The sequence below is a fragment of the Scyliorhinus canicula genome, chromosome 1 (genome assembly GCF_902713615.1).
Source record: "Scyliorhinus canicula chromosome 1, sScyCan1.1, whole genome shotgun sequence".
Classification (NCBI taxonomy): Eukaryota; Metazoa; Chordata; class Chondrichthyes; order Carcharhiniformes; family Scyliorhinidae; genus Scyliorhinus; species Scyliorhinus canicula.
Window position 1 is genome coordinate 111,620,326 of NC_052146.1, and position 9,905 is coordinate 111,630,230.

The 9,905-nt window shown below is 44.6% G+C and overlaps 1 long non-coding RNA gene across 1 annotated transcript; it reads left to right on the plus strand.

Moving 5' to 3' along the window:
• The first annotated feature begins 1,884 nt into the window (after positions 1-1,884).
• On the plus strand, positions 1,885-7,034 carry LOC119966304. Its single transcript, XR_005460724.1, has 3 exons — positions 1,885-2,107; positions 5,765-5,863; positions 6,512-7,034. It is a non-coding gene; the product is annotated as an uncharacterized LOC119966304 (long non-coding RNA).
• The last annotated feature ends 2,871 nt before the right edge of the window (positions 7,035-9,905 follow it).

The window sequence follows — 9,905 nt, forward strand, 5'->3', positions numbered from 1 at the left end:
TCCCCCCCCCCCCCCCCCCCCCCCCCCCCCCCCCCCCCCCAAACAACACCTTCCTTATAAACCCAACATCATCCCAATTCGGTGCGTACACATTCACGAGTACCACCGGCAGCCCCTCCAGCTTTCCACTGACCATATACCAATCCCCCATGTCCGCAACTATTCTTCCCGCTTCGAATGACACTCGTTTATTAATCAGGATCACCACCCCTCTAGTCTTAAGAGTCCAGCCCCGCGTGGAAAACCTGTCCGACCCATTCCTTCCTTAGTCTGACCTGGTCACTTACTCTAAGGTGCGTCTCCTGCAACATTGCCACATCCGTCTTCAATCCCCTCAAATGCCCGAACACGCGTGCCCTCTTAACTGGCCGATTTAGCCCTCTTGCATTCCATGTGTTCAGTTGGTTGGGGGGCTTCTTGGACACACCTATGCAAAAATAAACAATCCCAACTTGGAGTATAGTGTTCAATTCTGGTCGCCACACTACCAGAACGATGTGGAGGCTTTAGAGAGGGTGCAGAAGAGATTTACCAGGATGTTACCTGGTATGGAGAGCATATGCTAAGAGGAGAGTTTGAATAAACACGGTTTGTTCTCACTGGAATGACGGAGGTTGAGGGGCGACCTGATGGAGGTCTACAAAATGAAGAGGGGCATAGAAGGAGTGGATGGTCAGAGACTTTTTCCCAGGGTGGAGGGGTCAAATACTAGGGGGCATCGGTTTAAAGGGCAAGGTTTAGAGGAGATGTATGAGGCAAGTTTTTTTTACAGAGGGTAGTGATGCCTGGAAGTCGTTACTGGAGGTGGTGGTGGAAGCAGGGACGATAGTGACGTTTAAGGGGCATTTTGACAAATACATGACTAGGATGGGAATAGAGGGATACGGACCCCAGAAGTGTAGAATATTTTAGTTTAGACGGGCAGCATAGTCGGCGCAGGCTTGGAGGGCCGAAGGGCCTGTTCCTGTGCTGTACTTTCCTTTGTTAACCCAATTGCCCAAAAGAAAATCAAAAAGATCAAACATCTAACATTCATACCTCCATCCTCCGTCGGTGCAAATGCAAATTTTAACTCGAGCAGCTCGCCCGCAGATCCCAGCTCAATACAAAAGACATTACAAGTAACATCCAAAGACACAACTTTTTTTTTAAATGACGAGAAGAGAACAAAAAAAAATACATGAGCACTGCAGCAAAGTTCAATCCAAACACCTCAGTCCATCGTTTCCTCGATCAACTCGAAGTAGAAATGTTCCTCTTCGTGCGTAACCCAAAGACGGGCCGGATACATAAGTCCAAACTTTGGGGGGGGGGGGGGGGGGGGGGGCCTTCCTCGCTAGCACTCTGTGCGCCCTGTCCAGCTCCAAGGGTCAGGAGAACATTCCCTCCCCATGTAGCTTCTCAAACGTAGCCGCTATATATGCCTCTGCGTCTGTTCCTTCGGATCTCCGGGAGACCCACGATTCTCCGGTTCTGCCGGCAGGACCTGTTCTCTAGATTCTCCACCTTCTCCTGGAACCTTTTCTGTTGGTCTCTCAACATTCCCACCTCCAACTCCACTGCAGCTTGGTGCTCCTCCTGCTCAGTCAGTGCCTTCTCCACTTTCTGGATCACCCGATCTTGAGCATCCAGTCTGAGTTCCAGTCGTGCAATCGACTCCTTAATCGGGTCTGAACATTCCTGTTTCTGCTTGGCGAAGCCCTCCTGTATGAACTGCTCCGTCGACCACTGGATCTTCAAGGCAGAACTCCGGTCCTCCGCCATGCTTTTTCCCGTTGCAGCCTCGGCCCAGGCCTTCTCTGTTCACCGATTTCTTCCTTTGCGAGCACTCCTGGTCCGCTTCTCCATGCACGGATGTAGGATTTCTCTTCACAATTGCATCCAACATCAATTTTCCACTTCAGATCCGGCAAAAATCGGGGGGGGGAAGGTCCAAAGTACCGAGGCGAGCGGGAGCCACCAAATGTGCGACCTACTCCTTCATGGCCGCCATCGGAAGTTCCGTACCTACATGTTTTAATCAATTATTGATTCATCTGTTTTTCACTTTGGTTTACAACAACAGACTGTCCAACCTACAGCTCCAGCTAAGAAGGCACCAGCCAAGGTAAGCCTTTCACCACACTCTGCGAACCTGACATTAAATGCTCAGTTTTCATTAAGTCTCTGATAACTCTAACTGGATTACCAAATATTGATGATTAGAATGGACCTCAATTTGATTGTGAACTATTAAATTAGTCAATTTTTATTTTGAGTTCTATAATTGCCATTGTCTTCAATACTGGAAGGAGAAGGGCAGGTAATCAGTTGAGTTCCTGGTTGTTATTTAGTGGATTTAAAAAAAATTATTCATGGGATGAGGGCATCTCTGGCTGGGTCAGCATTTATTGCCCATCTATTCCCACCCCAGGATCCCACTTGAGGTTGAGCGAGGCAAAGATTGGGCTGTACTGTTTTTCTCGCAATGTTGCATTTTAATAGCCCCTCCTTTGTTGCTCTGAAGAGGTGGTGAGCCCAATGATGAGCTGCTCTGTCTGCAGGACAAGTGTCCATCAGGTGTGCTGTTCATTTCCTTGCACTGTTGAGTAGCCTTATAAATGGATGGTGGCAAGGCTTTGAGGGACTAGAAGGTGAGCTACTTATTGAAAAGTACCCAGTCCAGCGCACAGTTTGAATATGGCTGGTCTGGTTAGGCTTCTGAGCACTAATAGCTCCCAGACAGTGGAATAGTGATGTTCAAAGTATCAATGAGGTAATTGGCTGTTATCTTACTGATCATTTCCTGCCATGTGCGGCTTGAATATTACCAGTTGACTCAAACCCAGATATTGCTGCAGGCTGGCACAGGTTTCCTTTTTTTAATAAACATTTTGAGGTATTTTTGGTATTGTAACAACAACAAAATAAACAAACGTACATGAAACTATAAAGGCACAGGTTTCCTTATTGTCACAGCTGATTATTGTGTAATTGTCAGAAATTGGCTCCATTCCTTACCTTGTGTTCTGCCATTTGCCCTGGGAACTGCAGAGTTGTTTGGGACAGTGATGATTTGTCCCATCAACCATTGCCATTTTCCTTTGTGCTAGATATTGAAAGGCAAGTCTTTTTATCCTTTTGGCCTCTTTGGTTTGTGGTGTCTCCTTGCCTTAATGCTGATGGCAGTTACTGTTGCTTCTGTGGTATTCGATTTTTGTATCCATGTCTTGAGCAAGGCTCTCTCTCATGAGATCTGGAACCAAAATGGTTCAGGCAGAACCCAAACTGAGTATCAGTGAACAGGTTTTCAGCAAGCAGGTTATTGCACTGATGATTACTCCTTCCATCGCTTTACTGGGTAGTAATTGACCAAATTAGATACTTGTTGTAAATGAGCCACCACTGCACTGTAATAACCTGCCATGGGGAGCCCTAACTGTCGTACACCCCAGAGCCAATATAATGCTGCAATCCACTGTTATCATTGTGCTGTTTCCTAATGGGACATAGGCACAGGAAAGGAGAGGTCCTTTAATTCTGTTCTATCAGTTAGTTATGCCATGACTGATCTGCATCTTAATTCCATTTTACCACTTGGTTTGGTAATCCCTAATTATAGAATGTTACGGTTCAGGAGGGGGCCGTTTGGTCCATTGAGTTTGCACCAGCTCTTTAACAAAGCAATCCAGTTCTGATATAATAATCTTTTATCGTCATAAGTAGGCTTGTATTAACACTGCAATGAAGTTACTCTGAAAATCCCCATGTCTCCTCATTCCGGCGCCTGTTCGGGTAATCTTTTAGTTTATTAACAGTATCAAAAGACAAAAGTTGACGAACAGTATCAGAATTCAGGGACACCAAACACTTGGCACCCAGAACCCTTCTTCCTCCCTAGTGGCCACATTCCGGCACCTATTCGGGTACACCACAGAGGGAGAATTCAGAATGTCCAATTCACCTAACAGCACGTCATTCAGGGGAAGAAACCGGTGCACCCAGAGGAAACCCACACAGACACAGGGAGAACATATAGACTCTGCACAAACAGTGACCCAAGCCAGGAATCGAACCTGGAACCCTGGTGCTGTGGAGCCATGGTGCTAACCACTATGCTACTGTACTGCACCATTATTCCCATAATGTTGCTGTTTTTCTCAAAAAAACTATCCAATTCCCTTTGGAAGGCTGTTATTCAATATATGTCCACAACTGTGCCACATTTTTTAATAACCACTTGATGTGAAATCGTTTTTCCTCATTCTTTTGGTTCTGCTAGTCACCTTAAATCTTTGCATCAGGTTAATGACCCTTCAGCCATTGGAAAGAGTTTTTCTTTGACACCTATCAAATGTCCTCTTAGCTGCTTCTGTTCTAACAGAATAATTCCTTGCATAACTATAATCACTCATCCCTGGAACTGTCTCTGTACCCTCTTCAAAATCTTCAAACGTCCTTTCAAAAGTGTGGTGGCCAGAAATGGGTGGCACACTACTCCAGCTGGGCAAATCTAGATATTTGTACCAGTTGAAAATGAAAATCGCTTATTGTCACGAGTAGGCTTCAATGAAGTTACTGTGAAAAGCCCCTAGTCGCCACATTCCGGCACCTGCCCGGGGAGGCTGGTACGGGAATTGAACCGTGGTGCTGGCCTGCTTGGTCTGCTTTAAAAGCCAGCGATTTAGCCCAGTGAGCTAAACCAGCCCCATAACCTCTAAAGCATAACCTCTTGGTTTATCTATTCTATGCCTCCGTTTCTAACATTCTGATGCTTTATTATCTGCTTTGTTAACCTGTTCTGACACACACACAAGATTTGTGCGCAAATCAAGTCTGTCCTTATACCCCCATAAAATTGAACTATTTAGTTTGTATCGTCCCTCATTCTTCCTACAAGCATGTATCACATCACATTTTTCTTCATTGAATTTAATATGATGTGTGTCTGCCCATTCTGTCACCAGGTCTATATCCTCTTGATGTCTGTTACTATCTTCCCCACTGTTTGCTGCACTTCCAAGTTTTGAGTTATCTGCAAATTTCAAAATTCCTCTGTCCAAGTCACAGATGTATATCGGGAACAGTAGTGGATCCTGGGTAATGCCACTGTGTACTTTCCTCCAGTGCATAGCGCAGCTGTTCACCATAACTCCTGTTTTCTATCTCCTCACCAATTTGCGTCCGTGTTGTAATTGTCTTGTTTATTCCATGGGCTTCAGTTTTGCTAACAAGCCTAATATGTTTCAAACCCAGCACAAGTCTGTCAATTTGAGGTTTTGAAATTTTCAGTGAACAGCTTTTTGGGAAAGTTCCAGATTTCCGCTATCCTTCATGGATCCTGAATGGCCTAACTCTAATTTTCAAAGTTATCCCTGCCCCAGCTCCTCTGTTGTGGACACCCCACCAGAGGAAATAATTTCTCTCCATGGACCCAATTGAATTCTTCAATCATCTGAGTGCAGCTCAGAGGCCTACACAACCTCAGGAATATCCATTAGAAAAATAGCTTCATTGAAAATAGTGCAATTCTGTGGAATAACTTGAGTTGAACAATTGTAGAATTAAAATGTGAATTAGAAAGTGAATTACAACCCAATCCTCTGGCTGTAGGGAGCTCCTAATCCAAGTGATGAATGATGGCTTGGTGTTTTGGGGGCTGGGAAATCTCTGTAGATGAAAGTTCTGAAATCAAACACTCTCATAGCTTTTAAAGAACTTAATAGTTATGGGTTAAATGTCATTCTATTTTTTTTTGGATGGTAATGTTTTTTCTCTCTCATAGAAAGCCAAGAAACCGAAAGTAAAGGTCACCAAAGGGAAAGCAAGTGATTCGAGCCAGGAGCCTAATGCTGCCCCTGCCCAAAATGGGGAAAATAAAGAGGTAAAACCCTGCAGACTCCATACGCTGTGTCTCTGTCAGTGGTCATTGGAGCCCTATAGGATTCTGGAATTGACTGGCTGAAGCATGTCCCTGAGCCAAGATCATGCTTTGGTCTAAATTTACAATTTGTTGAAGGGCTGCTTTTAGGATCTTGTCTAATTTCAGCTGCATCAACAGGTTTTCCAGCTAGGGGAGTTGTCAGCTGGTGAATATTTGCACCAGTGCAATCGTGACCAGTTAACTAATGTGAAAACTCAAGTCTTATTGAATTTCTTCAAGTTTCATCAACGAGTAGCTGAGCTGTACAGAGCAGAATGTCCTGGATTTGATTCCTGATTTCTTGCTGGGTAAAGATTCTACATTCTGCCTCCTTCACTTGAATTCAAAAGTATGAACCAAACAGTTGTGTTTGAGTGACTCCTCCTGGAAGAATGAGCTGTGGTGGTGATACTGCCATTCACTATGTGGGCAGGTTAGCAGTAATTATGCTACAGCAAGGTCTGAGGGAGCAGAGGCTGGGAGGCTTGGGATCAACATTCCTCTTCCTGCACCTATAATCACACTGCGTAACGTTCTCTTAGCTAGGTCATAAGAATGTTGTAATCAGTAGTTGAAAACTAATATAAATGGTTTCCTTTTCCTTTGCAGGCATGAGAATTGAAGAATACTGGTGGGAAAAAATGTCTTGTCCAAGTCTGGAGAGTTTGCTAATCTCCTGTCACTTGTACAATTGAAAGGAATATTTTTATCAATTTTTATAAATGCAACATTTTTGTAGTTTGAGTGGGCAGATGTTGCGCATTTTTGCAGTGTGTTTTTACTTTCTTGGGACTTTGTATACTGACATGCATGCTGAAACTGCTTGAGATTAAACTTTTTTTGCTCCCTAAACCCCTAAATTCAACCATTTTCTATTTGTGCTGTCATTTGAAGATTTATTAATGTTAGTAGCTGTTAGTGGCATTTTTTGCGCTCCATGTGAAATAAATCATTATTCTTGACAATTGGACAATGTGAAAAATGTAACTTTTTAAAAATAACTGTTTTAAAGTGAAAATATTATTTGGAATGTGTTTTGACTCCATTTACTGAATTCAATCCTATTTTGCCAAGTATCATGGAGTTTTAAATTTGCTACTTGAATAAAGTTGGATATTGTTCTGTTTGGGAATAAAGTTGTCTGTTTCTCTTTACATCTGAAGCCTACTGATATTGTCCATCCTTGGCACTCAGCCTACACAGTCTCTGTGGTGGTCCAGAAGAAAATGTCTTGTGATTTCAATTTCAATTCCACACGTTGTTACGCCTCACCTGGAACCAATAACAATAATCCGGGTCTCAATAAGCACTCTTATTCACATGGATCAAACATCATCAGAGCTGTGAATGAATAATTAGCCATGGGAGAGAATAGAGAGACTACCATGCACAGTAATCCTTGACTGGGCAGAATGGGGAACATGGTACAATTTCCAATTCCTCCTGTTTAAGTCATAATTTTACAGTTCTGATCAACATTTACACGTGCAATTTAAATCTCGGTTCTCACGAGTGAAATGTTTTGTGCCCATAGTTTCCTACTCCCCCCCCCCCCCCCCAAATCCCCTGTTTTTCTCTCTCCTGCAGAGTTAATTGTTCCCAGGATGGAGCTGATTGCCTGGATTAAAGATTTTTTTTTTGTTCTTGCTATTCTTTTGCTAACCCAGTGAATAATTACTTATGTTTTAACCTAATGAAAACATATCTAGTGCAGCAAAAGAGTCACACAGGTATACTATGCATGGTGAGGCAGTGTCTCACAGACTTCTGACTCTTGCCCAATTGATTTCCTCTGCTCTGTGCTGGGAGTCCCTGATTTAGGCACTGTCCGTTCTCAGTAAAACACCAGATGGCGCAAAAACTTAATTTTCAGACTCCTTCAGGAGTGAGATGGAAAATAATCAAATCAACATTCGCCAATTGTTTTGCCAGTGCAAATACCCACATTGTTCAGTTGGCACAGAAAACTGAGATTTGCATTGCGTTTGTAATCGTTGATCAAAAAATGATCATTAATATGGAGGGAATTGTACAATTGTCCCATTCCATCCCATCTGGGCTTACTATTCTCCTCTTCTCTCCCTTGGTTAATTATTCATCTTGCTTCCCGTGATGAGTGCTTCTTGGGCCTCAATTATTGTCATTGGTTCTGGGTGAGGCGGTGAGCATAATGACTTCATGATGCAATTGGAATCTCAAGATATTTTGAAGTGAATTTCAATCATTGCATTGAGTTGTTTGGTAACAAAAAAATCCAACTGTTTAAACTTGTTAACATCACCAGAGAGAGAAATAGTTTCCTTGGGTCTGCCTCCATTTGAGATTGGAATTCAGCCAGCTCCCTGGCTGAGCTCTTGATCAGACGATCTGGATGATTCCTGCTGTTTCACATCTGAATTTTCAGCTCCGGGCATTGGAATTAATGAAGAGGTTTCCAGAGATTTGAAGAGATGGGCCCAGCGACCCATCTGAAATGAACATTTGTTTTTACTTTTTAGTAGGCTTGGCCCCAATGAAATCCAAGTCTGTAAAAACTGAAAATGCTGGAAGTACTCAGCAAGGCCAGGCAGGCTCTTTGGGGAGAGAATTTGAGTTAATGTTTCAGGTCTGACTTTTTTTTTGCAAAAAAATATACTTTATTCTTGTGCACATTTCAAAATAGTGATGGCACAAAAGTTAATATTCAGGTATGCATATGTTATGTTGCACTCTTGAGATGCTTCAATGTGAGTCCTATAGCCTGAGGGGGTTCTGTACAATACCCCCTCCCCACAAGTTCAATGTGGCTGAAAGGTCTTCACTTCCCATGAGGTATCAGCAATATGTCTAGTCCAGGTTACTGGGCTGTTCATACAATTTACAGTGCAGAAGGAGGCCATTTGGCCCATTGGGTCTGCACTGGCCCTTGGTAAGAGCACCCTGTTTGAGCCCACGCCTCCATCCTATCCCCGTATTCCCACCTAACCTGGACAGTAAGGGGCAATTTATCATGGCCAATCCACCTAACCTGCACATCTTTGGACTGGGAGGAAACTGGAGCACCCAGAGGAAACCCACGCAGACATAGGGAGGAAGTGCAAACTCCACACGCTCGGCTGGAATTGAACCTGGAACTGTGAAGCAACAGTGCTAACCACTGCTGTTAGTGAACAGGAGTGCAATACAATCAGTCTGTGTTTTTGGGACATGAATTATCACGCCCTGAGACTGGGGGCAACTGCATGTGGCATGACTATGCCAACCTCTGGATTGTGTGTACCCATCCCGGGGGCAACTCTAGTCCCTGCTTGTCTGTCCCACCAACTGCCGAGGCCTCTGGCTGTGCCACTGAAGGCAATTGCTAATAGGGAATTGGCAATCGTGGGTAAGCGAGCATTTCACAACCCAAGGGAATACCTGTGGGTGGGCGGGTCATGTAGCATATGGGAGTCCCTGCCCAGCATCCCAATCAGACTGCGATGCATGGACACTGTTTGAACTCTGCGGGAGGCAAAACCAGACACGCAGGAGCCATTAACTGAACACCCACGGGATGGGACCCGGCTCTGGGAACATGTCCACGGCTGGAGGGTGGGTGAGTGCTACAGGGAGGGGGAGATGTCTGGTGATATGCGCCACGGGTTCAGAGGTCGGACCACACTGCTGAAGAAAGTGACAGGTGTCATATTGCTTGTGGTCAAGGGTTTTTAATTTGTCCAACAATGCCCCACTCGCCCGATGGTGCTACCCCACTCCCTCCTCCATCCCCTACCTACCCTACTCTCTCCTCCATCCCCTACCTACCCTACTCTCTCCTCCATCCCCTACCTACCCTACTCTCTCCTCCATCCCCTACCTACCCTACTCTCTCCTCCATCCCCTACCTACCCTCCCCACTGCCCTCAGTGACCCTCAATGTGCTTAACTTTCCTTGCTCTATGTCTCAGTGTGTCCCCAGGCGGTACATCTGAGATGGAGGCAGCCAGCTGCTTACCATGTCCCATGTTCTTCGATGGCGCTGGCG